This window comes from Puma concolor, chromosome E3 (assembly GCF_028749965.1).
Source record: "Puma concolor isolate L17-30 chromosome E3, mPumCon1.1.hap2, whole genome shotgun sequence".
Classification (NCBI taxonomy): Eukaryota; Metazoa; Chordata; class Mammalia; order Carnivora; family Felidae; genus Puma; species Puma concolor.
Genome location: NC_141682.1, coordinates 8,808,435 through 8,835,535, shown reverse-complemented (window position 1 = coordinate 8,835,535; position 27,101 = coordinate 8,808,435). Strand labels below are relative to the sequence as shown.

Here is a 27,101-nt window from a genome sequence, read left to right as displayed (position 1 = left end):
GAGGACAGCCTCTGTCCCCTAGGTAGTAGCTATGAAAAACATTTCTTCCTGGTGTGCATGTTGAAGTACATAGGGCGAAGTTACCGTTGCCTGCAATTTACTTTAAAATGCGTTAAAACACAAAACCAAACCAAGGTGGATTTATGGGTGGATCGAGGGAGGGATAGGCGGGTACGTGACGTAGCATAATACAAAGTTAGTGATAGAACTGGAAAGAGGTACCAACTTGGCTGCATGTTTGAACTGTTTCCAACGAAGACGCTGGGGAATCTTGAACTAAAACACATTTAAAAAAACCCGCCCCTTACAGAAAATCTCTAATCCCACAACTCGGCAACATTTTGTTGCATTTCCTTCCCGCCTTTTTCTACGCATGTTTTACAGACTCGAGATCATTCCATATACCGTGTTTACTCATTCCTGCTTTTTAATCGCACTCCAACCAGGGGCAAACGTCGGTGTCCATCATGTTGCAGGCACCTACCTTACTTACCTTCTGTAATCCTCGTGTCGTCCTGAAGCATTTCCCGTGTTCACGAACCCCAGCCACGAGCGCCGCTTGGAACAGTGATGTGGCGTTCGGCTGCATCCCGTTTCTTGGCATCGTGCGTAAAGCTTCCGGAACATCCTTGTTACTTCTTGTCGCTCATTTTTCCCCCTCCCCTGGAGATGGCTTCCTAGCCTGAGCATTTCTCTGGCTCTGTCTCCCCTTAAAGACCTTCAAGTGTCCTTTCTGGGCCAACTTCTGGGGCCCCTGTGGGGCTGGAGGCCTTGCTCACTAAGGCACGTGCCTTCTTCCCAGGCCGGGCACTGGAGCCCGGGGGGCACAGGGCCGCACCCGGGTGCCCACAGCTAGTCAGCACCCCAGGTGTGTGGCTCCACGTGCTCTCTGTCCACTGGAGAGGGGCTTTTGGGGGGCATGGGGGTCAGATGTCTGGAGGTCCGTGAGAGTCCAAGCTTATAGGACATCTTTTGGAATTGACGGGGGGACATCTAGAAAGAGGTCAGTCGCCAGCAAAGCACACCGGTGGGGAGAGATCTTATAGATGTTTTTACAGTTGAATGTGTCATTTAAATTTTTTTTTTCAACATTTATTTATTTTTGGGACAGAGAGAGACAGAGCATGAACGGGGGAGGGGCAGAGAGAGAGGGAGACACAGAATCGGAAACAGGCTCCAGGCTCCGAGCCATCAGCCCAGAGCCCGACGCGGGGCTCGAACTCACAGACCGCGAGATCGTGACCTGGCTGAAGTCGGACGCTGAACCGACTGCACCATCCAGGTGCCCCTGAATGTGTCATTTAAATCCTATTCTGGAGGCGCCTGGCTGGCTTAGTCAGTAGAGCGTGTGACTAATTTTTTTTTTATTTTAATTAAAAAAAAATTTTTTTTAACGTTTTTATTTTTATTTTTGAGACAGAGAGAGCCAGAGCATGAATGGGGGAGGGTCAGAGAGAGGGAGATACAGAATCTGAAATAGGCTCCAGGCTCTGAGCTGTCAGCACAGAGCCCGACACGGGGCTCGAACTCACAGACCGTGAGATCATGACCTGAGCTGAAGTTGGCGGCTCAACCGACTGAGCCACCCAGGCGCCCCAATTTTAATTTTTTAAAAAATTGATTTATTTTGAGAGCGAGCGAGTGGGAGAGGGGCAGAGAGAGAGGGAGACAGAGAATCCCAAGCAGGCTCCACACTGTCAGCGCAGAGCCCGACACAGGGCTCGAACTCACCAACCGGGAGGTCATAACCTGAGCTGAAGTCAAGAGTCCGACGCTTAACCGACTGAGCCACCCGGGCGCCCCTTTGAAGTTGTTAATCTCACAGTCGTGAGTTCCAGCCCTACGCTGGGCACGGAGGCTACTTAAAAACAATAAATAAACAAATTCCGTTCCTGTCTGTGGTATTACCGCTTCCCAGTATCTCCAAGAGATCTCTGTCCTGTTTCTCTATCTCTAGGTTACGCCTAGAGTTTAAAATCGGGCCGTTGCTCCGGGCTGGGCACCAGCAGGGAGAGTTGGGAGACACTCTTCCTTCCGCGCTCCCTTTTCGGGGAAGCGTGAGGTCCTGAAGAGCAAGGCATTTGAGCCGGAACCCCGGCTCTGCGGGTGCCCTGGGTGACCCTGGGCACAGGAGTCCTCCCCTGCCAGCCTCAGTTTCCCCATCTGTAAAGCAAAGGCAGTGCTTTCTGTTCCTGTGGGCGGGCTGACAGGACGCACGCGGGTGTGCAGCACGGGGCCAGACACACACTAGGCCCTCGGGCCGCTAGTGGGACTGGCCGCCTCCACTCACCGCCCCCTCGGGGAGGTCACGTTCACTTGCAGACCTGGCTGTGCTCCATCTTGCTCGGCTCTCTTCCCTGGAGCCCGAGAGGAATGTTTTCTCTTCCCTCCTCCTCCTCCTCTTCCTGTGCACTGTCTGTGGGACTCCTCCAGTGTCCCGGGCCCCCCAGGGGAGGCCTGAGTCCTCTCCCAGCCCTGCTCCTGCCCCGTAGCCCACCAGGCTGTTTCCAATTTGGACGCCATGCATCTTGCCCCCTTCAGATCCCAGCCGCCTCTTTGATGGAACTAATGATGATCTAGGACTCCAGGGCCCCGGACCTCCCCAAACTGAGATAAATCCTGCTTCTTTTCAGACAAGGGGCCTCCAGCCCTGCAGCTGACGCCCCTCCTCCAGGCAGGATGAGGAGGGGAGGTGTCTCTGGGAGCCCCCTCCTGGAGAGCTGTGCGCTTGGCTGGATTCAGGGAGACAGGAAGAGAGGGATTTCTCCAAGGCTCCCAGAGGGTCCCACCACTTGGTGGGGGGAGTTGGCAGGTTTGTGAAAGAGCCGACCGCAACACTCCTGCGCTGCCCCTCAGCTACCCTGGGATTCACTGGGATTGACTGGTATCTCTTGAGCACGCTGTGTCTCTGAGGCCGGCCACTGGATGCGGGAAGTGATGGGCGCCATGTTCCAAGAGGTTGGACGGCTTGGAGAAGAGCCAGTAGTGAGGGGAGTGGAGGGGCGGAACCGTCCGGTTTTGCCCAAGGACACTCTTTGCTGGCCTCCAGCCAGCACCCCTTTCTTCTCGGCGGCCCAACGCGGCCCCTCTGCCTTTTTAACCTTTCACTTCCTCCTCCTTCACCCCCTGCTGCTGGCTGCCCCAATTTTACCTCAAATGTATCAATGTAAAAACTTAAAACGAATTCAGGTTTAACTAAAGGGCTTTGGGCTTTCTGGGGGTGTCACTTCCTCCCGAGCAAAGGGCTCCATCAAACCACTGCAGTTGAACATCAGAAACGCGTGGGACCCTTACATGTGAAAGCCAGAGCTCACCTGGCCCCTCCCTCGGGGGGTTGAACTCCAAAAGGGACAAGTGCTTCCGTCCTGGCCTTGTCTTTCGGACCCCTGCTTGACGTCTGAAGCCGTGGCTTCGGGGACCCCAACAGCCTGGGCTGCTGGCTATGTACCCCGACCGGTGGGACCCGATCTTCTGAGTCCTGTAGCTGCTTAGAAGGGGCCTCCACTCAGGCTGGCGGTGACCCCCCTTTGCAGGGGCCCGAGGAAGGGATGAAGGGTGAGGGAAGAGGGTGTGGCAGCTCTCCCTGGGGCCTTGTGGTGGGGGTGGCAAGCCCTCCGTGTCCAGCTTTGCCACTTGCCACCCGGAGCAACTTCCGGCCCCAATCCCGCCCTGGAAGCCCTCTTCTCTTTCCTGCTTAGGGGTGTGTGGTCCCAGGCGCCTCTGGACTGGGAGCCCCGAGGGCAGGCAATGTTCTTGCTTGTCTTTGAGGTCAGGGCTTTGTTCAGGGCCTGGGGATACAGCAGGTGCCCAATAAAGGTTTGCAGCGTGAGGCTCTGTGCCCAGCACACCCTCTCTGTTCAGTCTTCCAGCAGACAGCCATGCCCCCCCCTCACCCCCCCGCCCCGTGTGTGGCCTTTGGGGAGGTGGCCTGGTTATGGGAGGAGGGGTCGGTCGTGCAGAATCGTGGGAGCGATTGAGAGGGGGGTCGTCCCACGGGGCTGGGCTAGCCCAGACGCGGACCCTGGACCTTGGCTTTGCCGAAGGTGCCTGGGCTGTGGTTTCTCACCCCGGGGCGGCCGCAGAGCACCCGGAGGAGGAGGAGGAGGAGGAGGAGGAGGAGGAGGAGGAGGAGGAGGAGGCGTCTGCAGTCTGTGCCCATCACCTGAGCTGCACCGGGCGGGGAGGATAACAATTATTGGGAGAGGTTTAAAAAAAAAAAAAAATCATTATCAAATAACTACAGCTTGAAAAAGTTGGCGGGCGGCACGGAAAACGCGGCCTGGATCGCGCCGGGGCCGCCGCCGCCGCTCGCAGGCGCCCCGCGGTAGCCAAAAATGGAAGGAAACACATCTGTAACGCATTTGTGTGATGTTCACCTTTGAGACCGCGCGGCTGGATGGAGGCGGTGAGTTCACGCGAAAGGAAAAACTCTTTAAGAGGACTTTCCTTAGGGGACCGGCCAGGCGCGGCGGCCGCGGGGCCCGGGCGGCGGGGAAGGGCGCCCCCTGCCTGGCGCGGGCGGAGCGGGGACGCGCAAGTGGTGGTGGTGGGGGGGGGGGGGGCACCCTCTCCGAGCCTCAGTTTCCCAGCCTGGATAACAAGGTTGGATTTTACAAGGGCCCTTCCGCTGGGAGACATTCCAGGAGTCTCTTCTTGTCCCTTGTGGTTCTGTGCGCGTCCCGGGCTCGGAGGAGAGGGACTGGCCCTTGGGTGGGGGGAAGGGAGGAGCCCTGACGTCCTGCGGGTTGCCAGGCCGCTGTCACGGCATTCCCAGCTCTCTCTCTACATTCCAGAGCCAGTGACGTCTTCTGGGTGAGCGTTGGTCCCCCCGAGCCAGGCCAGCTCCACCTTCCTGGACAGTCCCTGCTCAGTCGGTGCCGGGAAAGTGCAAGGGGCCTCTGCTCCTCAAGGGCAGGGGTGACCCACTCCCTCCAACCTTCTCATCCGCAACCATTCTTACCTCTTCAACACACCCCTCCCTCCTCGGGCCCCACACATCCCTGTCTCCCTTAGAGCCCCTTTTGTCCAGGTACCCACCACCTGCCCGCCTTCCCCATGGGGATTTCCTTCCCAGAATGCTCCAGCTCCCCCCCCTTCCCCCCCTCTTTGACAGTGACCCAAGCTTCCCCACCCTCACATCCCAGGGGCCCAGCCTGACTCCAGAGAAAAAGCAGATTGCAGGCTGACTCAGGCTTCCAGCAGGCTGGGGAGAGAGATGTAGGAATGAAGTATAGGGACTCTCTTCCCTGGGGGGGGGGGGGGGGGGTCTGCTTCCTGCCGCTACACACACACACACACACACACACACACAGTCCCACTTTGCCCAGGAGAGGCACAGCTGGGGCATTCTCAAGGTCCAGGATTTCTGTCCATAATGTTATGTCCCTTGCAGCCTTTGCCCACAAGGAGACAGAAAGCACTGGAAAAATGGTTAGGTAGAGCCAGAAACACAGATAGTCCCTTTGCACAGGTCATGGTCAGATGTGCACTTAAAAATGGTAAAGATGGTAAATGTTATGTGTATTTTACTGCAACTAAGAAAACAATTAAAGGGGCGCCTGGGTGGCACCGTCTTTGGAGCCAAAGCATCCGACTTTGGCTCAGGTCATGATCTCACGGTTCGTGAGTTCGAGCCCTGCACCCGGCTATCTGCTGTCCTTACAGAGCCCGCTTCGGATCCTCTGTCCGACTCTCTCTCTGCCACCTCCCCCCCCTATAAATAAACATTAAAAAAAAAAAAAAAAGAAGCATCTGTATTTTAAAAAAAAAAGCAGAGAAGGGACTTGAACTCAGGCCATTTGGCCCCAGAGTCTGGGCTCTTATCTCTGTACTATCGTACATGCCTAGAAGAAGCTCAAGAAATATTTGTTGAAGGACTGAACGGGAAAATGAATGAGTAACTTCGGAGACTTTCACACATGTCAGTTTTCCTTCCACTCCCTGGCGCCTCGGTGTCCCCGTATTACCCACAGCCCCGGACACATGCAGTCCCCACGTGTGTCTTCACAGTGGTGATCTGTGAACACCGGTCCCCCTGCACTTGCTGCTGTCTCTCTCCTTCCCCGGGTTTCTCAGCCCTCCCTCAAGCACCTTCTGGCCAGTGCTGCCCAGTCTGGTTGTGGGGCAGGGAGGCAGCCGGGCACGGGAACAGCCACCTGGGGCTCTCACACCTTCTCCTTTCTCCTCAGGTGTTGCTGTTTCCCGTACACCTCGCCTTGGACATGACCGTGACCACAGGCAGCGTCTGAGAGATCGTGTGACCCTCTTGGGCACTGACTTCCTTCCTAGATCTCAGAGTGGAGTCTGGCAGGTTAGTAGGGTTGGTGGGATTCCACTTAGGCCATTCCCCTGTGTTTTGCGGCATCTCGACTGAAGTCGGGGATCCAGGCGTCTGGTTCTCTGTGCCCCCCCACCCCGGCCGTAGGGATCGGTTTCTGGATGACAGATAAGAGCATCTCGTTTGCCATCGCTGGTCAGAGTTTGGCCAACCCAACCCCAGGCCACGCCTCCATCCCAGGTTGCCGTAAGACCATTTCTCCCGACTGAACCCAAGCCAGCTCTCTCTCTCTGTTCATTCACCTCATCTGTTCCTTACATGGCCCAGACACGGCACAGGTTGAGTACTGGACAGAGATTCAGAGTTAGACAGATCTGGGTCAGCCTTGAACTTGGGCCCTGGACGGGCCCAGAGGGATGGTCAGGGGGCTTGGGAGCTGGCTGGTTTACAGATGACTGGGGATCACGAGTGCAGACCCTCGGCCTCCCAGGGTGCGAGTTACGTTTGGTCAGGAGGTGGTCCCTCGGGTGGACAGAGCCTCGGGGCAGGAGCAGGTAGGAGGAGGGACCGGCAGCCTGGCAGCCCTGAGTGAAGCTGAGTCTGGGGCTCTGGGGCTTGGGTGAGGCAGGGATCCGCGGGTGCAGACAGGGCTCCAGGCTGGCAAGCGTTCTGGGCAGATTGACAAGGGCAAGGCCATCCCTTAGAGACCCCAGGAGGATGCGGGACGCTCGTTAGAACTGGGCCACCGGGTCACACAGAGCACACGTGGCAGGGCATCAAAAGGTCTTTACCAGGGGATGGCCGGGTAGCAGAAAGATATGGAGGGGCCAGTTTCCGTGGCAGATTCTCTCACTGTGCCTCTGTCATGAATTACCCAGAGCTCCCAGTTCAGGAGCCAAAGCAAACCCCTAAGCCCAGCAGGCCCAACTGCCTCTCGGTCATCCGTCGGGTGGGTTCCTTGTAGCTCCCTGCCTCTCCCCGCACTTCCCCCTGCCGAAGCTGGCCCTGTCCGGAAGATGGAGCCTGACATGGGCAGACAGCTGGGCACGGCTTTGGTGTTGTCCTGCCTGTCCCGTCCGCTCCAGACCCAGGGCCTACCTGGGCTTGCTTTTCTCCCCCTCATTTTCCCCGAGAGGCCAGTTTCTGGCACCAACTGTCATCAAATTCTAAACAGCCCAGCACAAACCCCCCTAAGAAGTTTAAGATAAGAGACACCCTTGAGGGGAAGGAAGAAAAAACCTAACAGGAAGCCAAGTGGGTAAACCGTTACTGGCATTGATGTGAGGGTCGTGTCTCTCCGTCCCGGGCGAGAGACACTGTGACTTTGGCTCCCAGGCTGGTGCAGTGGGGAGTCACAGAGAGGAGACCTCTGTGCACCTGGGTGGGGGGCGGGGAAGCCAGGGAGCAGTGTCACCAAGTCATGTCATTTCCTTTTATGACCTTCTAGTCCCTGCCAAGGTCTCTCTGCATGGTCACTTCTTTTTTTCTTTTCTTTTAAACTTCTTTTAACGTTTATTTCTTTTTGAGAGACACAAAGAGACAGAGCACGAGCGGGGGCGGGGGGGGGGGCAAGGAGAGAGGGAGACACAGAATCCGAAGCAGGCTCCAGACCCTGAGCTGAGCTGTCAGCACAGAGCCCGATGCGGGGCTCAAACTCACAAACTGTGAGATCGTGACCTGAGCCAAAGTTGGACGCTTAACCGACGGAGCCATCCCAGGCGCTGCTGCATGGTCACTTCTGAGTGGCCTCCCAAGGGGCGGGCAGTTCGGAAGCAAAGTGACCAGGAGCAGAGACCCTGAGGTCAGACAGGCCTGCCATGAAGTTACTGAGTGTCCTTGGGAAGTCACTTGGCCCTCTTGAGTGTCCTTTTTTTTTTTTTAATTTTTTTTTAACATTCATTCGTTCTTTTTTCAATATATGAAGTTTATTGTCAAATTGGTTTCCATACAACACCCAGTGCTCATCCCAAAAGGTGCCCTCCTCAATACTCATTCATTTTTTAAGAGACAGAGAGAGAGCACGCGAGAGAGGGGGACACGCAGATCCGAAGCAGGCTCCGGGCTCCCAGCTGTCAACACAGCGCCCGACGCGGAGCTTGAACCCACGAACCGCGAGACCGTGACCTGAGCTGAAGTCGGATGCTTCACCGACTGAGCCACCCAGGTGCCGCTTGAGTGCCTTTCTTGAGACCCTTCCGAACGTACCTCCTGAATCAAGTCATGGGGGTATGAGAGAATTACCCGAGACAATGCGGGTGACGTCAGCACCGTGCCCGCCAGCACCTGCCACACCGTGAGTGCCCAGTGAAGGGTCCCTGCTGTTCCTTCCAGCCATGACTGATTAAGGCTGGCAGCTGGAGACAGGCTGGGGGGTGCCTTTTGCAGACCTGGAACCTGGGGAGAAAAATCTTCCTCAACCATCCAGAGCTGGGATTGGTCTCCCGAGGAGAAACCCCCTACCCCCACCATCTTATGACAGAGACAGAGACAGAAAGAAAGACAGGGGCACCTGGGTGGCTCAGCCCGTTAAGCATCCGAGTCTTGGTTTTGGCTCAGGGTCATGATCTCCCAGTTTGTGAGTTCCAGCCCCGTGTTGGGCTCTGGGCCGGACAGCACAGAGCCTGCTTGGGATTCTCTGTCTCCTTCTCTCTCTGCCCCTCCCCTGCTTGCACGCAGGTGCACGCTCTCTCTTTCTCTCTCTCAAAATAAATAAACATTCTAAAAAAAAAGAGAGAGAGATCTTCAGCCTAGCTTGAGAACTATGAATCAAACACTTTTGATTCAACGCACCAAACATCGAGTAAGCACCCAGTATGCACAGACGAGAGCTTGAAAGTTGGCAGAATTGCCCCGGCCAAGTCTGTGTCTTCAAGTGGGATCGTGGAGAGCAGAGGAGGGCCGCCCGTTCAGGTGGGAAAGTGACAGAAAGGAGGGTCCCGAAGACCAGGACTGACACCGAGCTCCATCCCTGATGGCACGCTGGCCCCCCCTAGAGGTGGAGGCACGAAGTGCAAGCCTGTGACTCACTGCGCAGCTCGGCCTGGACAGCTGCATGACCGGTGGAGGAAGGGGCATCCCGGCCTCTCTCTCCCCCTCCCCCACCCCTCCGGTCCTCCCCGGAGTCCGCCCACGCTGCCTCCATCGCTGCTTCCGGCCCGAGCCTTTTCTCTCCCCGAAACTGCAGGAATGTGTGCCAGTGTGGCCGGAAGAAGTGGGGAGGTGGGCTGTGGAGGGGTCGGGGCCAGCCGGGTCTCCCAACTCAGAGTCCCAGTTCCCAAGAACTCTCAAGACCTGCTTCCATGCACAGCAGATCAGCCCTCGGCTCTAGTGAGGGCACCCACTCACCTGGCCCCCATTCCGTCCCCAAACCCTCTAGCACTCACCCCTGAGCACCAGCCCCTGTACCCTGCTGCCCCTTAACACCTCCGCCTGGACGTCCCCAGGACACGCCCAACTCCCCATGTCCCCAACTCAACGCTGACCATTTCTCCTGTCCAGAAAGCCCGTCACATGGTGTGGCTTCCAGCTCCAAAGTGCACCCCCCATACGGCTACTGCACCATGGCCACGGCCATCACACCCATTTCAGCTGCCACGACCCGTCGTCTGGACCCACCTTAGCGGCCACAGCCGATCGGGTCCCGTCTCTCCCTGCGGAGAACTTCAGAACGGCCTTCGATGAGATTTAAGGTAAAATCCGAATTCTGTGCTGAAGCCCACGAGGCCTCCATGATCGATCTGTGTGTGTTGTTTCATATTCTGCCCCGGTAGACTGGAGGCTCCGTGAGGGCAGGACAGGGCCGCTTTTACTCCACAATTCATAGCGCCTGGCGTATAATAGGCACTCAGTAAATATTTGTGGATCGAAGTCATTTACTGACATGCTCACACACACATTCATGCTACACCTGTTCACCTAGGCCCTCCTCCGGGCCGCCTCCCACACTGGTCTGGGGAAACGGGGTGAATCAGAGGGCCCTCCTTGGCCTGCTCGGGAGTGGACGACCCAGTACCAAGCCCAGGTTACGGCGGTCTGCCCAACAGAATTGCCCTTTCTTACCAGACTGTGACCGTCTGATCCTCTGTGAGTCAGGCCAGTACTGGCTTAGGGTCAGGAATCCGGGAGAGCTCACTGGGGCTCCTGTGGGGTGTAGGAGAGAATCCTAGCCCTCTGCCATTGTCCTGAGCTGGCGTATTGCACACAGCTTCTCCATACACGTTTCCATAGCATCCTCACAGAACCCATCTCGCTGGGTGCCATCATTACAACCAGCACGTAGGCAAAGAAGTCAAGGTTCAGAGAGGGCAGGTGACTTGTCCAAGGTCACACAGACGGGAACCAGAATGTATCGAGCACATCCTGCACACCATGCCTGGTTGCCAGCATTCTACATGTACTTTTAATTTTTAATTTTTAATTTTAGAGAGATAGCATAAGCAGGGGAGAGGGGCAGAGGAAGGGAGGGAGAGAGAGAGAGAGAGAGAATCTTTTTTTTTTTTAATTTTTTTTAACGTTTATTTATTTTTGAGACAGAGAGAGACAGAGCATGAACAGGGGAGGGTCAGAGAGAGAGGGAGACACAGAATCTGAAACAGGCTCAAGGCTCTGAGCTGTCAGCACAGAGCCTGACGCGGGGCTCGAACTCATGGACCACGAGATCATGACTTGAGCCGAAGTCGGACGCTGAATCACCGACTGAGCCACCCAGGCGCCCCAAGAGAGAGAATCTTAAGCAGCTTCTGTGCTCAGCGCGGAGCCTGACATGGGGCTTGATCCCACAACCCCGGGATCATGACCTGAGCTGAAATCAAGAGTCGGACGCTCAACCGACTGAGCCACCCAGGCGCCCCTCTGCGTGTGCTTTTATACGGAATGCTCGCACACTTTTGCCCTGAGCTGGTTACACAGTGTTATTCCTAGGTGGGTAGCTAGAAGCCTGTTTTTATACGGCATCTCATTCAGTGCTTTCCGATGAGAACTCTCGAAGCGTCTGGTTTTCACTGCAAGCTTCTAGAAGGCAGTGGTGACGTCTGATGGTTTTCTCTGAGGTCTGGTCTGTGAGGGGAGATGGCAAGTGCCACGGAGCGAGAACTGGACGGGAGTCACCAGGCCTGAGTTCTAAGGGTGCCCGCGGCACAGGCTGTGTGCCTGACACGCCAGCTTCTGAATCCCTCGGTCCCATCCCTGAAGAGTGGGTGGTCTTAGGTCATTTAGCCTCAGTTGTCCCTGTCCTTCAAATGGGAATAATAGTAATACGCACCTTACCGTGTTGTTGGATAATTATTACGTACCTGCTGTTGGGGGTTTGGGGAGGCCAAGAAATACAACTTCTCCCCTGGCAGATTCGGAACCCAGTTGACTCAGACACTTGCAGGAGGTAGACCCTCCCTGCACGTGGCCGGTTGGAAAGGAGCATGCCCAGAAGGAACTACGCTGGGCACGGTCATTCCTGCTCCAAACTCCACCAGTCCGGGGAGTCCATTCTCCTCCCCGGGGGTCGGGGGGGGAGGGGAGGAGGATCAGGAAGCGAATGGGGGGCACCCTGCCCCAATGGACACTTCAGCAGTGGGGGGAAACGTGCTCCCCTGATATTTAGAATGTCTGGCACAAAATAACTAGTAGCTGTGATGATCTTTTTCCAGCTTTTCAGGGCGCCTTGCATCACCCATCTGGGCGGACGATATCGTTCCTAAAACCCTTCGCGGGCTCACACGCACAGCCCCGGGGTGCGATCCGAACCAGGCTACCATCCCCTCTCCGTGCGCGTTTGTGCGGAGATGTGCCCTGGGCCATGCCGCTTCAATCTCAGCAAAATTTCCCAAAACATATTTGAAACCCAGTTTCCCTTTGCTCGCTTCAACCCCAGCAGGAATTAAGTCCCAACTGAGTTGGCCTCTGGTGCGGGGGGCGGCGGGGGCTCGCCATCGGGGGGTTGGGTTTGGGGCTGGCGCTCGCCTGGCTTGGCGGTGTCACGATAGGAAGGAGCTCTCAAGGCCTCAGTTTCTCCGGAAAGGGGGTCCCAGGGCCTTGACCTTTCTTCTTGCCCTCTGCTACGGTCTGAATGTTTGCGTTGTATCCTAACCCCCGGTTTGTAACGGTGGTAGGAGGCGCGGCCTTCGGGAGATGATTATGTCAGGACGGTGGAGCCCTCGGGAATGGGATTAGCGCCCTCATAAAAGAGGCCCCCCAAGAGCTCCCTTGCCCCTCCTGCCACATGACGACACATCAGGACGAGCGCTATGGACCAGGAAGAGAGCTCTCACCTGAAACCATATCTGCCAGAGCCTTGATCTTGGACTTCCCAGCCTCCAGAACTGTAAGAAATAAGCTTCTGTTGTTTATAAGCCACTCAGTCCCTGGTACTTCCGCTACAGTCACCTGGGTGGACTACACCATCTTCCGTTCCAGAGCCGATACGAGCAGCAAACTAAATCGTAGCCATGGGGGACGGACGTCTGAGCCTGTCTGCCCTGCGCTATTTCCTTCTCCTTTTATAAAAATTTTAAAAGTGTTTTTATTTAGTTTTGAGAGACAGAGCACGAGCGGGGGAGAGGCAGAGAGAGAGGGAGACGCAGAATCCGAAGCAGGCTCCAGGCTCTCAGCGGTCAGCACAGAGCCCCACGCGGGCCTCGAACTCACAAACCGCGAGATCATGACCTGAGTCGGAGCTTAACTGTCTGAGCCACCCAGGCGCCCTTCCTTGCTTTTTCTGACGGACCCAGTTCTCCGGCCACCGTGACTGGGCCAAAGGGTGGTCACACGACACCACATGCGCCTATCACAGTCCTTCACTGGGGCTTTAGAATCTAGAGTGGGGAGAACAAAAGTGACTTTGTGCTCTGGTGGCGAGTTTGAGGAAGTGGATCTGGAGCAGCCAGGAGGAGAGAGAGGTCCGCAGTGACAGCAGAGGAAGTAGGGACAGGAGGCGGAGCCAGAGGCATGCAGGGTCTCAACCGCCTCAACCAAAGTGCCTAAAGCCAGCACCTCTGCGGCCTGACCTACATTTGGGTCACTGGAGTCAACGGATTTCCCATTTTTGTAAACATTTTTTATTAGTTTATTTATTTTGAGAGAGTGAGAGAGAATGAGCTGGGGAGGGGCAGAGAGGGAGAGAGAGAATCCCAGGCAGGCTCCTCACTGTCAGCGCAGAGCCCGACGCGGGGCTCCATCCCGTGAACCGTGAGATCATGACGTGGGCCGAAATCAAGAGTCAGACGTTCCACCGACAGAGCCACCCGGACGCCCCTAGATTTTCCATTTTTGATTAAGCTTGTTCCGTTTGGATCTCTGTCATTTGCATCTGACAATGCCAGCTGCTATCTCCTCGGGAAGTTCCAGAAGGCACGTGCTACAAGGATGGGACTGTGCATCGTCCTCTGCTGTCACTTCAGTGTCTGTTCGAGGCTGAGCTTATGGGAGGTGCTCAAATAAGAAGCACTTGCCGAATGGATGGTTCCCGTTGCTCCAGTAGCCCCTGTCGGGGTAAGGTCGCAGGTCCTGAATGCTGCCACCCTGCCCGGCTTCATCTCCCACCTCCCCTCCCCTCTCCTCCCCGCTTTCTTCTTTCCTTCTGCAGCCTGGCCCCGAGCTAGCATTCTGGTCTGCAGGAATTAGGCCCAACCCAAGCCTTGCCTTCCCAGAGCGAGGATTCTGGGTGGGCCGGTAGGATGGAATTCCTATGCCCACACGAGAATCAGATTGTAAATGTACCCTTGAGGCACAGACCCAACGTGTTGGGGCTCGGAGAGGGAGAGAACTTAAGGTGAGCTTCTAGACAAGTCTCTTCTGCTCTGTGGGCCCCAATCCCTGTCCTGTGGACTTGGGCTTAAAAGTGAAAACGGACAGGGCGAGGCTCGGTCGGCTGGGAATACGGGCGGGGGGAGCTGAGGTCTCAGGAGGAGGCTGGGGGCGAAGGAGGTATACCCTGGCAGAGACTCTTAGGCTGATCTGCCCACCCGGAAGCCCTGACACCCCATCCAGAAGCCCCGACGGTCCCCTTCCGGGGCTGTCCCAGATTCTAGGTTTACCTGGGACAGCAAGGTCTCCAACTCAGAAAGCTCAGGAAGCTGGAGACAAGGAGAAGAGGCCAGTGGCCGGTGTGGTCCCCATGGGCCCCTTGGTAGCTCCGTGTGAGTCTGGCCCCAGCTCTGTTATGGCCATTCCGGCCCTGACTGCCCTCTTGGATTTGTTAGCTGTGGGATTGTCAGACGTTGGAAATGAAGGTTCATTTCCAAGGAAGGAGTCATTGCACACTTGACTATCTTTTCTAACACCTACTAATGTCCTGCATGTTGGGCTCAGAGTTCCGGACGGCTCCCTTCTCATAGAATCTTCAGGAATGGGCGTGGGGGTGAGGTCGTGGGATTCCTCTGGCAGTAGCCAGCCATAGACCTGCAGGCAGGTGGGGAAGAGCCGGTGGGGGGGGGGTCTGTTAGGAGAGGAGGGTGCTGTGGAGGAGGGGTGGGGGGTGGGAGTGGGCTAGGGAGGTCAGGGTTCACATTTCCCTAAAAAGGTAGAAGGCGGAGCTCCTGGCTTTCTTGCACAAGCTGCTGCCTTTCTCTGAGACTCAGTTCCATCGTCTGTAAAATGGGCACAATTAGTGTTCCCCCAAGGATGGTCGCGAGGCCCCAGTGCATCATGGTGTGCGTGGCTAATGTCTGTGACGGCGGCGGGACCCTAACAAGGGCTGGATCTGAGCGGCCGAATCTATCTGAATCCCCTTGCGAAAACTGGAACAGAGGACTGTTTTCCCGGCCAGGGTTTCCCAGCCCACTTGGCCCGTGTTTCTTTCCCTGGTGTTTCTGTTGAAATTTTACAATTGACAACGATTTGTGCTGCCTGACTAGTCATTAAGCAGGACCTTGCTTGATCCTTCCTGAGAACAGGGCCCCAATCCTGCCTCTTCTCCCCGCTGTCATTTATTCCCTCTCTGCTGTTGGGGGGCAGGGGGCAGAGGCACAGGAAGGCGCTCCCCACTGGAGTCTGACCAGCTGGCTCCCCGTTGGCTATAACTTTGCCCCAGTTTACTCATCCAAAAAAATGCAGAGAACTCGGCCTCCCTGATAGGAGAGTAAGATACGCGTAGATCGGGGTGAGGGGAAATGCCGGCACAAGGAACAGCCAGGAAGAATATTCAGAGGCTTTCTGTTTTGCTCTCACCGCCCCGCCATCAGCAGCGAGGCTCATGGCATAGAGGCTCGATGGAAGGATCTAGAATGCCCACGCTCACCTCAGAGGAAGCCAACAGACCTTAAACGGATGCCATAGCCCTTCCCAAGCCCCAGTCCAGAAAGCCTGTCACGTGAGGGCTGCTTGAATTCCTGCAGTGTGACTGAGTGACTGAGCCCCCACCTCCCTCCCTGGCGGGAAATGCTGACCTGCCCAGCCATGTGGAGTGATATAAAATTCGAGCCTGTGTCAGGGAACCCCGAAGGCAGAACACGAGCTTTGCCCTCCCTTTTCCTACACCTGACCAAGAGGAGAATGGACGGTGGGCATCATCCCGCAGAGCAGTGACGTGCAAGGTGGGGGCAGGTGTGTGAGTGGCCTGTGGTCCTTCCCGGGTGCAGGCGGCAAGGGGGTGCGTCATCTGCGGAGGATTTAACAGCGATAATAAAATGGACCCAGAGTTTGCTTGCTGACACTGCGTGCTGACAATTCTATGTGATGTCAGCGATAAAACTCTTCTGATCGGGGGTACCTGGCACCCCCCTTGCTGGGCCAGGGGGGTACAGGCCCCCAGGAGGCTGGCAGGTGGTTCTTCGGGTCAAGCTCAGTGCTCGGGGCTGGCCCTCCTTTCTGACTGGCTTGGCCCCACGCAATGTGGAGACGGAAATGCATTTGGAGGGGTCAAGGGGCACAAAGAGGTCAAAGCGGCAGCTCAGGAGGCAGAGGCTTGCCTAGAACCCTCCAGGGCTTCCCGTAGAGATGGAAGAGAGAGGCGGAGGGATGAGGCCCCGCGAGTCCTTGTAGACGGAGGCAAGGAGTTTGGATTTTATTACAGTCACAGTAGGAAGCTTTTGGAGGGTTCTAGGCAGAGGAAGGCTGTAATCTGATTTATGTTTGGAGAGAATGGGGTAATTCAGGAAGCTGAACACAGGAATGGGCGCCAGTGAGACTTCAGAACGGCGTTCTTTCTTTTGTTTCTATCAACAAGGCCTTTTTAAAAAAAAAATGTTTATTTATTTTTTGAGAGAGAAAGAGATAGAGCGTGAGCAGGGGAGGGGCAGAGAGAGAGGGAGACACAGAATCTGAAGCAGGCTCCAGGCTCTGAGCTGTCGGCACAGAGCCGGCCATGGGGCTCGAACTCATGAACTGCGTGAGATCATAACATGAGCCGAAGTCGGACACTTAACCGACGGAGCCACCCAGGCGCCCCAGCCACCCAGGCGCCCCGGGGTTTTTTGAATGTCTGCTGTGTGCCAGGCTCTAGGCCAGCTACACGGGCGTGACCGCGTGAGTGAAGCAGAGACACATCCCCTGCCTTCAGGGGATGCTCAGCCTGGCAGGGGAGACAGACATTAATTCCATCATTGCACCAACGTGGACAACGCTGGCCAGTGCTGGAAGGGGAGGTGCCAGAGTCCTGGGGCATCAGGGAAGACGTTCTCGAAAGAGGGGTTTCAGCCCTCAATGAGCTAATCAACTAGGTGTGAGAAAAGCAGGAGGAAGGTTGTCCAGGGGCCCGGAGGCGAGAGGGGACAGGGGGACTTGGAGGAGCCGAAATAAAGCCAGCGTGTTTGAGAGTGAGCAGAACACGTGCTCGCGAGGCCCTGCAGGGGCATGCCCCCTGGAAGTCACACCAGGCCAGCTTCGGAAGCTCCTTCTTTACCCTGGGAAGGCATCGAAGGGCGTTAAGCCGAAGGTAGGGGCCCTGACTGAAGTTGGTTTTCTTTTTTTGGTCTTTTTTTTTTTTATTTTAATTTTAATTATTTATTTATTTATTTTATTAAAAAAAATTTTTTTAATGTTTATTTATTTTTGACAGAGAGAGAGAGAGAGAGAGACACAGAGCATGAGTGAGGGAGGGGCAGAGAGAGAGGGAGACACAGAATCCAAAGCAGGCTCCAGGCTCCCAGCTGTCAGCACAGAGCCTGCCCGCGGGGCTCGAACACACAGACCGTGAGATTATGACCTGAGCCGGAGTCGGACGCTCAACCGACTGAGCCACCCCTAATTTTTTATTGTTTAAAGTAGGCCTCACACCCAGCACGGAGCCAACGCGGGGCTTGAGCTCATGGCCCCTGAGATCAAGATCTGAGCTGAGATCAAGAGTCAGATGCTTAACCGACTCAGCCACCCAAGTGCCCCGCTCTTGGTGGGTTTTTTGGGGGGACATAATTGACACATGTCATACAGCATAGTGACTCGATATTGGTATATCTTGTGAACTGATGGACACGGGAAGTCTAGTTAACATGTATCGAGTTAACATCCACCGCCGCCCTTTGTAGTTACAAGATTTTTTTTCTAGAGGCGCCTGGGTGGCTCAGTGGGTTGGGCATCCGACTTGGGCTCAGGTCATGATCTCACAGTTCATAGGTCCGAGCCCCCCCCCCCCCACCCCTTCGGGCTCTGTGCTGACGGCTCAGAGTCTGGAGCCTGCTTCCGATTCTGTGTCTCCCTCTCTCTCTCCCCCTCCCCCTCCGTGCTCTGTCCCTATGTCTCTCTCAAAAAATAAATGCAGCATTAAAACATTTTTTTAATAAAAAAAATAAAAAGATTTTTTTTTTCTCGTAATGGAAACTTTTAAGATCTCTTCGCGCCTTTCAGATGCAATGCAGTATGTTAACTGTAGTCCCCACACCGTGCCTTGCATCCCCAGGACTTATTTAGTTTACGGCTGGGAGTTTGTATTTTTAACTCTTCTCCCATCACCCCTCCTCCCCCTCCCCACCCCCATAGGGTTGTGTTTTATAACGTTACGTGAAGGAGAGTAAGAAAGCCAAAGCCAGGGAACCCAGCATGGGCCCGGCCCGGGCCTGGCTCACCCACCAGAGTCACTGAAGCGGCAAATGGGGACGCAGACTGCCAGGCTCCCAGCGGCACCGCTGTGACGCCACGGGAAAGGTATGCCCCGGGGGCGGCGTGTGGTGAGTCCAGAAGGATCCGGGAGCACGGCTCTCCCCAGTGGGCACCAGGGTGCGGCCCGGCCCTCTGCCACGAAGGCGCCAAGAAATGTGGGTTGTTTCTTCTACATGCACAGTGACCGCAGCCTTCGGTCCTGATAAGTGGATTATGTTGATTCATGGCCTTGGGCTTCAAGGCACAAAGCCACAGTCTGGCTCAGGATGTTTCAGGGGGGGAGTGAAGAGATAGCTGGTCAAAACGCAGCCGTGAATCTTCCCCGTCCTAATCACGGGAAAGTCTGTCACGCTGGCCCGTGGGGGTTGCCGGGCCTGAGAGCGTTGTCGATTCTCTGCTGGGCTAGTTGGGTGTCAGCTCCTTTGGGCCCGAGCAGCTGGAGGCCGGAACTCAGGCGGCCGGACCAGGCTGGGCAGGGACGCGGAAACTTCCTTCTCCTACAAAACTCCGAGAAGGTTGTTGTTGTTGGTGGTGTGTGTGTGTGTGTGTGTGTGTGTGTGTGTGTGTAATAACAGCTATTGAGATATAACTGTAATAACAGCTATATTGAGATATAATTCACATACCATACAGGCTACCCACTTGAGATATACAAATTAAAAAAAATTTTTAATGTTTAGTTTTGAGAGAGAGGGAGAGAGAGAGCGAGCACAAGAGGGTGAAAGGCAGAGAGAGAGGGAGACACAGAATCCAAAGCTGGCTCCGAGCTGTCAGCACAGAGCCCGACACGGGGCTCGAACTCACGGACCGTGAGATCATGACCTGAGCCGAAGTCGGACGCTCAACCGACTGAGCCACCCAGGTGCCCCTGAGGTCTATAATTTTTAGTGTATTCATGGGGTAGGGCAGCAACTGTCACAATTTTAGAACATTTTGCTCACCCCAAAAAGAAACTCCGTACCTATTAAGAGTCACTCCCTTGCCCCAGGCTCTGGCAATCACTAATCTACCTTCTGTCTCTGTAAATTTGCTTATTCAGGACATTTCCTGAGTGGAATCATAGAACCTGGGGTCCTTTGCGACTGGCTTCGTTTACTTAGCATCACGTTGTCAAGGTTCGCCCGTGGGGTAGCAGCACGTATCTGTCCATCATTTCCTCTTACGGCCAGATAACATCCGTCGGGTGGGTAGGCCACACCTTATTTGTACACTTCTCACCGGATGGGTATTGGATGGTTTCCACCTTTTTTGCCACGAACATTTCCATACAAGTCTTTGCGAGAACGTACGCTGTTTCTCTTGGGTATATGCCTGGCGGTAGGAGAACTAGGGGCATGGGAGCTCGTATCTTTAACCTTTGGAGGAAAAGCTAGACTTTTCCAAAGCAGCTGCACCATTTATATTCCTCCCGGCAGCAAGTGACCGTTCTAATCTCTGCAGCTTTGCCAACACTTGTTAGTGTCTATTTCTCTCTCTCTCTTTTTTTATTTACTTATTTCGAGAGAGACGGAGAGTGTGTGAGCTGGGGAGGGGCAGAGAGAGAGGGAGAATCCCAAGCAGGCCGCACACTGCCAGTGTGATCACAAACCGCAAGATCACGACCTGAGCCAAAATCACGAGTTGGACGCTTAACCGACTGAGCCACCCAGGCGCCCGGTGTCTGTTTCTTCGAGACAGCCATCCCAGTGTGCAGAAAGTACATCTTACAGCAGTTCTGATGTCCATTCCCCTAACCATTATGTGGAATATCTATTCACGCTTATCGGTCACTTGTAAGTATTTTTATAGAAAAATGCCAATTCCGGGGATGCCTGTGGCTCAGTCAGTCGGGCATCTGACTTCGGCTCAGGTCACGATCTCACGGTTCGTGGGGTCAAGCCCCGCGTCGGGCCCTGCGCTGACGGCTCAGAGCCTGGAGCCTGCTTCGGATTCTGTGTCTTCCTCTCTCTCTAACCCTCCCCCTGTCAGGTGCTCATGCTCTCTCTCTCCCCCTCTCTCTCTCAAAAATACATTGGGGCGCCTGGGTGGCGCAGTCGGTTGAGCGTCCGACTTCAGCCAGGTCACGATCTCGCGGTCCGTGAGTTCGAGCCCCGCGTCGGGCTCTGGGCTGATGGCTCGGAGCCTGGAGCCTGTTTCTGATTCTGTGTCTCCCTCTCTCTCTGCCCCTCCCCCGTTCATGCTCTGTCTCTCTCTGTCCCAAAAATAAATAAACGTTGAAAAAAAAAAATTTTAAAAATACATAATAAACATTTTAAAAATTAAAAAAAAAAAAAAAAGAAAAATGTCAATTCCAATCCCTTGCCCATTTTTTTTAACTGGCTCATTTGTTTTTTTATTATTGAGTTGTAAGCGTTTTAAAATATATTCCAGATAAAGTTTGCAATATATCAGGTGAGCTGCTGTGATTCCCAGAGACCATCCTCTGTTGAGTGGATCCTGCTTTTCTCTTCCTGACAGCAGAATTCCAACTAATAAATGTAGGAGTGATGGGCTTGAGGACCACCATTTGGCAAATGCCAGCGTAGAAACTGTTTCCGGTGAGTATGGGTATTAAAATTGGTGGGCTGCGTGTATATGAAAAACACGATATTTATAGTTCTTTTTATTTTTATTTTTTTTTTCATTTTTTTTTTCCAACGTTTATTTATTTCTGGGACAGAGAGAGACAGAGCATGAACGGGGGAGGGGCAGAGAGAGAGGGAGACACAGAATCGGAAACAGGCTCCAGGCTCCGAGCCATCAGCCCAGAGCCCGACGCGGGGCTCGAACTCCCGGACCGCGAGATCGTGACCTGGCTGAAGTCGGACGCTTAACCGACTGCGCCACCCAGGCGCCCCTATAGTTCTTTTTAAAAAAAGTTTTTTATGTTTATTCATTTTGAGAGACAGAGCGCGTGGGGGAGGGACAGAGAGAGAGGGAGACACAGAATCCGAAGCGGGCTCCAGGCTCCGAGCGGTCAGCACGGAGCCCGACGTGGGGCTCGATCTCATGAACCGTGAGATCGTGACCTGAGCCGAAGTCGGATACTTAACCAATTAAGCCACTCAGGCGGCCCGGATATTTATAGTTTTAAAGCATTCTCCCCACAGGATACTTACTAATAAACTTGGCAGGCAACATCTCAATCACTCAGTCAGAATTAATATCAACCATATTGGGACGAGCTGACATCACATGCCTCCTAGGATGATACACTGAGAAAGATACAACCTGTCTTTTGTGGCATTTTTTCCTCAACCAACATGCATACCTTGGATTGAATGACGAGGAAACATCAGAAAAAGGCAAGTAGAAGGGCATTCTAGAAAAGAAGTGGCCAGTGTGGACACAAAGGTGTCAAGGTCGCGAAAGACACGGATGAGGAACTGTTCCAGATTCAAGGAGACCGGAGAGTCGTGACAACTGAGAGCAACATGACCCTAGACTGAATCCTGAACCAGAAGACGTTAGGGCAACTACCTAGGAAATGCAAATAAGGTCTGTAGGTTACGTAGTGGGATGTCCCGATTTTGACGCTGTGCCGTGCCATGTTGACATCTGGAGAATCTGGATAGAGTTGATGGGGATTCTTTGCCCCATTTTTGCAGCTTCTTGGAAAGTATGAAGTTCCTTCAAAATGAAAAGTTCACGAGAACAACAAACTCTTGCTTCCAAAACTCTTAGTGCCCGTTGCCTGAAGGAAGAGGCCCAATTTCTTAGCCAGACTGTCACCAACCTTGTGTCTCTTGCTCCAACCCACCTGGAGCGGGGGTCGGTGGCCCCGGAGCACACAGGGTGGGTCTGCCTGTTACCCCGAAGGCAGTGGGGGTTTCCTGGGAAGGTTTTGGCTGGGAAGGGCCGTGGGTCAAGTCGACGGCATTTTGCTGGGTGGACTCGATTGGATACGGAGAAGCCAGTGGAGAGAGAATTTGCAGAAGTCCAAGGGGGAGAGAATGAAGACAGAGGAGAGGCCAGACTCCAGAAGTGTTCGGGAGATGGCATCATTAGGACCTGGTGATGGCATGTGGGGGGAAAATAAACAGAGAAAGCAAGGGTGACTTTAAAGCCGTTGGGTCCCTGGAGCCCCAGGGCAGATTCCATCTGGGTGGCCGTTCAGGGTGTGGAACGTTCCACACTTGTTCCTGAAGATGTGTTCCCCACGCTTCCGCATCCGCTCAGTGCTTGGAAGGCGCTATGGATTGCCTCCCTCGGGCTCTCTCTGGCTTCCGGTTATGTTCAGCCAAGGAGAGGGCAACAGGGGACAGAGACTGGGGTATCCCCCCAATCTACTCTTCCCAGTTTGGCAGTGGCTGTGCTAATCCCACTACGGCAGCCACTAGTTGGACAACCTCCCCGTGGCCTTCCGTGCCTGGAGGGGGGTGTGGAACCGCTGATCCCCGGTGCCTCGCCACCCCTTCCCGGCCCCCTTCGCTCTCACCCTTATAACGAGTCTCCTTATTCAGTTTCTTCAATCACCCCTTTGAGTGAGAGATCTGCTTCTTACCGGGTCCCAGCAAATAAATACACCCGGTCAACAATGCCTTCTGTGGAGTTTGTCGCTGTTGGTATTATTCCTCTAACACTACGAATGGTTAGTCTTTGGGGGAAGAGGGGTTGTTGGGATGGGGCTTCACTCCTCCGTCTTAAATGGAGTTCCTCTGTCTGTATGTTACCGTCTGTGCTCGGCGACCCCACGCTCCTGGCTTCAGCAGAGTGGTGGAGGGTGGGCACTTGACCAGACTCCTTAGAGTCTTCACAGCGTGGAGCAGTGCAGTTCTTGGTGATGGTGATGAGTGTCAGAACCAAATGGCTCCTTGGGCCCCCTGGTACCCAGCACCCCATGGCTACGGATGATACCCCAAAGCCTCCCATTGACCGGGCTAGTTCAACTTGGTTTCCCGTCACGCCGGCCGAAAGCAGACGACGGATCCAGCTGTCCAGCGGGAGGGTGGGGCCCCGGGACGGGTGGAGCTCCGTACCGCGTGCATCTGTCCCTGTGTGATTGTGATTTGGGGACGGAGAGTCTCTCTGGGCTGGACGCTGAGATTTAGGCGTCATCTGAAACGGTGGCGGCTGAAGTCATTGAGCCGGGCAAGCTCTGAAAGAGGGGACAGACCTTAGTACCAAGAGCCAGACTTCCTTCGAGGTACACGTGTCCCGTGAGCACTTGCCTTTTTTGCTGCACGAGATGCTACAGCAGAATAATCATTTTTTTGTTCAATAAAGTGCCGATGCCGGGGCCCCACCCCCAGACCAGTCAAACCAGTCTCCTTGGGGGTGGGGCCCAGGGAATCAGTATTTTCTCAAATGTCCCTGGTGATTCTTTTTTTTTTTTTTTTTAATTTTTTTTAACGTTTATTTATTTTTGAGACAGAGAGAGACAGAGCATGAACGGGGAAGGGTCAGAGAGAGGGAGACACAGAATCCGAAACAGGCTCCAGGCTCCGAGCTGTCAGCACAGAGCCCGACGCGGGGCTTGAACTCACGGACTGCGAGATCGTGACCTGAGCCGAAGTCGGTCGCTCAACCGACTGAGCCACCCAGGCGCCCCACGTCCCCGGTGATTCTAATGGGTGGCCAATGTGCAGAGGGGCCAGCTGCCCCTGCTGGATTCCAAGGGAGAGCTGTGGACCTGGTTCCGGGCTGGCACTGCCGGAGGTGGTGGGCACAGAGAAGATGAAGAAGGTACGGCCTCTGTGCTCGAGGGTCCAGTGCTTGATGGAAAAGGCCTTTCGTAGGAGTGACCCGAGGACCCGCAGCCCCCGATCCTGCTCGCTTTCGGTGCGAAGTGATCACGGCCACGGCCAAGTCCGCCTCTTGTCTCTGCCCTAGCATCAGGGGTCCCGCGGCCGCCAGCACCCCCGGACTCGAGATGCTGCCACGGCTCTCTCACCCCTACTCACCTTCGTTCCCTTCCTTCCTCCCAGGGCTGAGACTGATCGAACTTGGCCCTTGAAAGGAGATCACCTTCCAGAGCTCCCAGCTTGGCGGAGGAGGCAGACCCAACAGCCAGTGATCCCAGCGCAGCCTCAGCAGGTGAATCTTAGAGAGGCGCCGATGAGGATTCTGGCCCCACTACCTCTCGCGCTCTTGGAACCCATTCAAGGCCAGCTATCCCATCACGTCTTTGGTGAGGCCCTTTCTGGCTCCTCCATGTGGGGGGAGCTGTCCCTCACCTGTCCTTGCCCATCTGTGTTGTGCCTCCCTCCACCCGGTGTCTCCCCACCTTCTCTGCCATGGGCGAACCCCTTAGGGCTTGACCCTGACCTTGGACTCCGTGAGGTCTGCACCTGTGCTCCATTCAATTCTGGGTCCCTGGAAGGCAGGAGGGACCGGGAGCTGTGAGTCTGGTGGCAACATAGCAGCCGAAAATTCATCATTTTAAGAACTAGTACCAAGTTCCCCTTGAAAGCGGATCCTCCTATCAGCCTCACTAGGGGAGGAAATTGGACTCTGGGGGCCAGATTGTTCTGCTTTGATAGTGGGTGGGCAGGATTGGAGGGGCAGGGGGAGGGGAGTAGGGGGTGGGCCAAGGCAGAGACAGCAGAGAGACATCTAGGGAGAAGGATTTTTTTCTTCATGTTTATTTATTTTGAGAGAGAGAAAGAGAGAGAGGGAAAGCGAGAGAGCGTGAGCCAGGGAGGGAAGGAGACAGAGACAGAGACAGAGACAGAGGGAGAATCCCAAGCAGGCTCCACACTGTCAGCACAGAGCCCAGCAAGGGGCTCGATCCCACAAACAGTGAAATCATGACCTGAGCCACAAATGAAGAGTGCCTCTGGTGACCATGACCTGGAGGAACAGAGACCCCTGGCACTTTGATCCTTTGCTGCCCGTGGCACCTGGCTGGTGCAGTGCAGTGGCCCGATGGCCTCTGAGCAGCTCGCCAGGAGCTTCCCCTGCCTGCCAGGGAAGGAGGGAGAGGGGGAGGTGTATGCCCAAAGGGATGCACTTGACTTCTACCCAGTGTCGCTCAGGAAACCGCTCTTGCGGCCACGTGCCTTGATGTCTGCGTGACAAGCGTCCCAGGCAAACAAATGGAGAGGCTTAAATCTCCAAGATACAAATCAATGTGGGATAAAGGGGGCCTTGAAGCCAGTCGGTAGCTCTAGATTTATTTCCCGGGAAATCTTTTCCTGTTGAATTTGCTCTGAAACTCGCGCGGTGGATGGGGTTGCAGGCATGGACCAGCCCCACACATTCCCTTTGCACAGAAGCAAGCCGAGCACGTGCCTGCCGGCCTGGGGGTTCAGGTAGGGGTGGGCGCGCCCGCCAAGCCCCAAGGCCCTGCTGTAACTGTTTTCCCTCTCCCGTTTTCACCGAGCCCAGAGACCCCTGGCTTCTCCCACCCACTCACTCAGTCACTCAGCAAACGTTCCCGGGGCATCTCCTGTATGCCGGGAGCACTGAGTGCTCGGAGTGGACCAGAGGTGACCCCTGCCCTCAGGAGGGGGCAATAGACAGTGACCGTGCAACGTGGAAGGGCATTGTCAGATGCGGCCCTGGGGGCTCTGGGAGCACCGAGGAGGCGCCTGGCCCAGAGGGGTGGGGCTGGAAGCTTCCAGAAATAGACAATGAGAACCCGAGTCTCTCAGGATGATAAGGAGTTATCGGAAGTGGTTGGGGGTGTGGATAGGCAGAGGCCTGAGCAGCGGCAAAGACACAGCGGTGAGAGCCGACCCCCACAGCTGTGGAGCCAACCTCAGGATGCAAAGCAGCCTCTTCTCAGGGTCCCCACTTTGGTGCGTGGGCACCTCTGGTTCCCCCTGCCCCCCGCCTCCCCCAGCCTCCTGCCCCACACAAGGCCTGACGTCTTACTCACACACAAATACTTCTCTAAACTGGGACCTGCCAAGGCTTCCTGGGGCACGTTCATCACCGTGAGGTGAACAGGTCGGGGTCTATGATTTCAGACACAGAAATCAACTCAATCAACTCTGGCCAGGTTGAGTAGACAGAGTTTATTCAAGGATACCCCATAGCACAGACTCTCTGAGAAAGAATGTGCAGAGCCAGGAGTGGGGGCCCCCAAACCCACGGCAGGAATCGCTGCGGGGAGCTCATGCCAGCTCGTCCCCCCGGGCACCCTGCACGAGTCTCAGCACTGCCTCCTGCCCGCCAGAGTGGATTCTACACCGCAGCACCTGCCTCCTGGGTCGTCCCTGCCCATCCTGAGTCTGGCAGGCTTGTGATGGTGGAGCCCAGGTCACATGATGTAACTCTAGCTGCAAGGGAGGCTGAAGGGGGCTGGCCGGAAGATGAAAGACGGAAAGGGGGCGATTCCCCAGGTGGAGGAGATGCGGCCAGAGGTGCTGGGCAGGCAAAGAAATGATGTGCCGGTGTTCTCCGAAGCAGAGGGTGAGGGCTGTGCTTGGGAGGGCCCCAGCGCCATCTGAGGGTACCCCAAGGCCCCCCAGGCCCCTCTGCTTCCTCTTCTTTCGTCTTTTTGCTCATTCATTCGGCCAATGGCATTCCCGTGTTCTGGGGGGGGGGGCCCTGTGCTGAGCCACACCCTTCACTGCGTGCCCCCTACCCTCGCCCCAGGAGCTCACCGTCTGATGGGGGGACAGAGGTAGCAGGCCTGCACCCGTGATGCCAGCTGCGATCCGGGCAGCGGTCGCCTTCACTGTGGGGTGACTTCTGGGAGGGTGGAATCGGCGCTGGGCATTGACGCGCCTGTGGACTCAGATGCGGCTGGCTGGTGGGCTCCGGGAGCGTGAAACTCCAGGCCGGGGCCTGGAAGGGGGGGCACGGTGTGCACAGGGACCGGTCTGCAGCTTAGTACAGCCCGGGCGGACAGGAAACCGTGCGCTGGCCGCAC

General features: G+C 55.4%; 2 long non-coding RNA genes across 2 annotated transcripts; both read left to right on the top strand.

The window, feature by feature from the left end:
• Positions 1-4,297: 4,297 nt before the first annotated feature.
• On the top strand, positions 4,298-9,901 carry LOC147572949 (uncharacterized). The gene is made up of 3 exons (XR_015245509.1): positions 4,298-4,405; positions 6,189-6,310; positions 9,776-9,901. It is a non-coding gene; the product is annotated as an uncharacterized LOC147572949 (long non-coding RNA).
• A 4-nt stretch (positions 9,902-9,905) lies between these two features.
• LOC147572948 (uncharacterized) lies at positions 9,906-24,731 on the top strand. The gene is made up of 3 exons (XR_015245510.1): positions 9,906-9,966; positions 20,762-20,838; positions 24,208-24,731. It is a non-coding gene; the product is annotated as an uncharacterized LOC147572948 (long non-coding RNA).
• The last annotated feature ends 2,370 nt before the right edge of the window (positions 24,732-27,101 follow it).